Here is a 5475-nt window from a genome sequence, read left to right as displayed (position 1 = left end):
CAAAACCCCCTTCACTACATCCAGCATTCAAACTAGGATGGCATTTTTTACTGGTCTTTTCTATTTTTCTGTATGACTCCCTAAAAGCAATACCCAGTTAATTGTCACCCAGGCAACCAGTACACTTAAATCACCTTCTTTCTTGCCCCAATCCTACCCTCAGAGAAAAAGATGCACATCCAAAAGCCTCATTTGAAACTTCCAGACAGAGAGCCCAGCATTTGGAGAGTCTCTTTGGACAGCTTTAAACACAATTACAGAAAAGAAAGCAATGTGAGTAGGGGACAGAAATGGAAGGTAACAAGTAAGTTGAGACACCTGTATTTGCTAGCATTTTTACTCTCCAGAACGCGTTTTTAATGTCTTATTTGATTTGTCCCCTACAGCTCTCTGAAGTTTGAAACCTTTGATATTCAGAAAACATGAAGACTCAGAGAAGAAAAGTGATATGTTAGCATGCTTTGTAAATAGTACAGCCAGGACTCCTTTTATATAAAAATCCATGGTACTTTCTATTTTTCCCATGGGTGAATTTTAGCCAAAGTTTCAATATTAAACCTGAAATCATCAAAAAGACTATGGTAAAATTAGACGTACAGGTGACCCTTTAACAACAAGGGCTTGAACAAAGGGGGTCTGCTTCTGTGCAGATTTTTTTCTGCCTCTGCCATCCCTGAGACAGCAAGACAAATTCCTCCTCTTCCTCCCACCTCCTCAGCCTACTCGGTGTGAGGGTGATGAGAATAAACACCTTTATGATGCTCTACTTCCACTTTATAAATAGTGAGTATATATTGTCTTGTGATTTTAATATTTTTTCCTCTAGCTTACTTTAATGTAATAGTGTAGTATATAATACATATAACATGCAAAATATGTGTTAATTGACTGTTTATGTTATTAGCAAGGCTTCCAAGGAACAGTAGGCTATTAGCAGTTAAGTTTTGGGGGAGTCAAAAATTATACACAGATTTTTGACTGTACTGTAGGTCAGCCTCCCTAACCTTCGCATTGTTCAAGGGTCAACTTTGTATACATATCTAATTTTGAGATAATACACTGTGGTTAGTATATACATCAGTACTAACCATAGTGTATTATCTCAATATTTGTTGAACAAATAAAACTACATATACTTGTCATGCCTAGTCTTGTTTCTATGGAAGAAAAAAGATTTTCCTTGTAACTCTAGGCACAAAATACGTCTTGCTATATCACAGGGGGTAGCATCTTACCTAGTGACATTGGAACAGTCTCCAAAAAACAGTGCACAGAGGGGTGCAGACAGCCTAAACTTGGTAACACATAAGGAAAGACACTGTATACCTCTGAGTAAATGAATGGCACATGTGTTACATTGTCTCCTCCCATGTTCTGGCAGGGATTACACTACTTGCCATGAGCAAAAAAGGAGATGGTATAATGTGAATGCCATTTATTTGCTATTATGATTTTTTTTTTTTTTTGAGACAGAGTCTCGCTCTGTCACCCAGGCTGGAGTGCAGTGGGGCGATTTCAGCTCACTGCAAGCTCTGCCTCCCAGGTTCATGCCATTCTTCTGCCTCAGCCTCCTGAGTAACTGGGATTACAGGCGCCCGCCACCACGCCTGGCTAATTTTTTGTATTTTTAGTAGAGACTAGTAGAGACAGGGTTTCACCATGTTAGTCAGGATGGTCTCGATCTCCTGACCTCATGATCTGCCCACCTTGGCCTCCCAAAGTGCTGGGATTACAGGTGTGAGCCACCGTGCCTGGCCACTATTATGAATTTTAATACTAGAGAAGTCCTGTGTTAACTATTTACTAAGTGTGTTGACAGCATTCTTTGGGATTTACCACTTCAGAATCCTTAACACAGCACTCAGCTATCAATGCCCAACGAATAAGATTTTGCATCACAGTGGAAATCTGCTCACCACTCCTTTTGTAGATGTTCTAAATTGGGTACCAGAAGTCAATTGTCTCATTATTAAGATGGTTTCTAAAGTGATTCATTTTTTTGACACTTGACTGTTAGTTGAGGTCTAGCTGTATGGTGAAAAATGTTGATGAAAAGTGTTGTCTACAGACAGGATAGTCAACTTATATTAACTGTGAGTTATACTAGGAGCAATACTTCATTCATTTGGACTTTATTTGGTCATCTGCTTTTTATATTTAATTTCTTTTGCCGGGATGAAGTAAAAACAACAACCATGAAGTTCAGTCTCATTTATTTGGCTGGACATGGCATCTAGAGATAAAATGAGAATAAATTATTTTCCATTAATCTTATTAATGGCTTATTCAAATGATTCCCTTATGTTTTACAATTTAATTTCTTAAGCAGTATTCTGCAAAAATCTAGTTCCAAATTTATTTTAGAATTATAAGGCATTTCTCAGAGACATTTTCTGTTTGTTACCTGTTTCATGTTTGTGGTTCAATTTCTATTTTTGCTTTCATCTGTGTTCTATTTTGATATAGTCATTAGAGATAACTTGAACATGGAGAGTAAGTAGCCTAGCAAAAATGTGAAGAATCTTGACACTGAAGTCAAATAGAAAAACTGAATTTGAGCTTTGTGACTTAATACAGTTACATAGTATGTCTCCAACTTAGAAATCAGTTATTTTCTAAAAGTTTCCTAGTGAATTTGTTGTTTGAACATTGTAGTTAGATTTTTAAAACTAATTTCTAAAGTCTAATTACCATATAATATAGTTTGAGAGTTTATATGTTATGAGAAAAAGGCAATTGCTATGGTCTGAATGTTTGTGTCCTCACCAAATTCATATGTTAAAATCCTAACCCTCAAGGGGATGGTATTAAAAGGTGGTTACTTTGGGAGATAATTAGTCATGGGGTCAGAGCCCTCAGGAATGAGATTAGTGCTCTTATAAAACCTGCTCAAGAGAGACCCCTCACCCCTTTGACCATGTGAGGACACAAGGAGAAGGCACTATATATGATCCAGAAAGTGGACCCTCACCAGACACCAAATCTGCCAGTGCCTTGACCTTGACCTTCCCAGCCTCCAGAACTGTGTAAAACAAATTTCTGTTCTTTATAAGCCACCCAGTCTGTCATATTTTGTTATAGCTGAATGAACTAAAACAGCAGTAGTATGGTAACATAATAATTGAATAACATAGTATTTTATTTATTTTGAATATGTATGATGATAAAATATTCACTTGAAGAGGAAAAGAAATAGCTGAGATAGTTTATAAAACTTCTGAAATGTAATTCAGGATATTTCTAGAAATGTTTGAGCATTAAACTTTTTAAAAATTTAATTACATTTGAAAACATGAATGTGTTTTTATTAGCATTATTCTTAATATTTTCTGCTCAAATCAGGGCCATTTCTGAAATATGTAGGAAAAAAACAGGAAAAGGAATAGAAATTTCAGTCAGGCAATTGGAGAAGGGTTGGAAGTGAGAAAGGTGAAAGATGATTAAAAATATTTGTCAATTTGCCTCAGGTGAAATCAACAAAGTTTTAAGTGATGAAAGTCAGAGGGAAAAGCAGAGCATCTTCAACATACAACACCCTTAGCTGAGAAGAGAGGAGGTGTTGAGAGAAAGATACTGGATTACAGTTCACAGTACAGCCATGGTTGATATCATTGGCCTAGGATGAGCTGCTATGTCTCAAAAGAGTGATGAGGATAATTTAGAAGCCAACAGAAATGACTACATATTAACTGTTCACATCTAATGAATGTGTCTAGCAGTTAAGCTTCGTAACCCATTAAATGTCTGCATTTCTAAAGACACACAATGAATAGATCAGTTAGTATTTTTGTGCATCTATGGAAGAATTGGGGAGTAGATCACTTAAGGCCCCTAGTGGGGCCTTAAAAGAGTTAGTTTGCCGACACCTAGGAAAATTCAGTTTGTCACCAAACACATTTCCAGGTTAGGTTGATTTACTGCAATGTTGATATCTTCTTAAAATTTTTTTACTCCACCACAGTTTCCTGGGTGATGACTAGTACTGTTCAAAAGCTTTCATCTTTTTCTCCAGAACAAAAATCTGGTGTTTGTTGATGAGTTTATTTTCTATGGTCCAGTATAAACTTACTGAGGTGCCCTTTGGTTGTCCCTATGTTTCTTGGGAACACCAGGCAGTTGTCCAGCATGAGTGGCTGCATCTTTCATGTGTGATTTACAGGAAAATTTCTTCTAAAATATCACAGACTTACATCACATCTGCATATTGCAATCATTCTCTGTCGACTTTTACTGCCTCTAATAAGCTATTTATGAATAATCTAATAATTCAGGTAAATATATGATTAAATTTCTATTCATTGCATTCATTTTATTTCATATACTCTATGTTTCATGCAAAAATACATAGAGAGAGATATGATTTATGTGCATAAGTATCTTAAGATAGTGAATATAATCTAAATTAATTTTGTTAAAAAGAATCTATACCTGCTATCTTGGTAGTCATGGTTCATCTTCTAATAATCACCTCCTTATTAAAGCAAAAAGTAAATAATGTGATTTTGTTCAATTCACGTCTAACACTGCCTGGGGACTGGGGTGCTGGGACTGCCAGCAAGCAGTGTCTCCAGAGCCTGGGGTCATGGGAGTCACAGCTGGCATTCCACTTGTGGGTAGGTATGGGGTGGGAATGAGATGGGGTGGGGGCTGGGTGTGAATGGGGTGGAGCGCGGTGGGTGGGAGGGCTCTTTAAGCTTCTTCCAAGTTTAAGTCTACCACCGAGCTGGGAAATCCAGCCTCTTCCATTGCCCAATCTCCTAAGGGCTAATATGGAGCCATCCTGCCCTGCCGCCCTGTCCACACCGCCAGGCTTCTTCCTGCCCTGCCGCCCTGTCCACACCGCCAGGCTTCTTCCTGCCCTGCCGCCCTGTCCACACCGCCAGGCTTCTTCCTGCCCTGCCGCCCTGCCCCCCTGTCCACACCGCCAGGTCTCTTCCTGCCCTGCCGCCCTGTCCACACCGCCAGGCTTCTTCCTGCCCTGCCGCCCTGCCCCCCTGTCCACACTGCCAGGTCTCTTCCTGCCCTGCCGCCCTGTCCACACCGCCAGGCTTCATAGATCTGTCTAAAAACGCCTTTACCCTCCCAGTCTGGGCCTCGACTTCCTCCTCCTGGCATCCAAGCTCTCCGTATGACTTGGGCGTGCTCCCCATCCCTCACTGTGTCCTGAATGCCGCCTCCTCTCTTTTCAGCACCCCTCATTGTTACCACCTCGCATCTCTCCCCCTCACAGCTCCAGTAAAGCCCCCTCCCGATCCTAAGCCCTAACCCTTGCTGTTGGGCCCTCTTTCAGGTGCTGCCCGACGCCCCATGGGGAGTCCCTCAGCTGTCCCACCAGAGACAGAGCTGCAAGGGGGCCTGGCAGGTGTCAGGCCACACTGGGCTGGACGGGGGTCCCTGATGGACGGGGGTCTCTGAGAGTGGCTGCCCCGCAGTCCCCGCCTTCCCCGTGGGAGAAAGGACGACAGGAGAGCCGGG

Source organism: Pan paniscus, chromosome 6, assembly GCF_029289425.2.
Source record: "Pan paniscus chromosome 6, NHGRI_mPanPan1-v2.0_pri, whole genome shotgun sequence".
Classification (NCBI taxonomy): domain Eukaryota; kingdom Metazoa; phylum Chordata; class Mammalia; order Primates; family Hominidae; genus Pan; species Pan paniscus.
The sequence above is the reverse complement of the archived record's forward strand: the minus strand, read 5'-3'. Positions refer to the sequence as shown.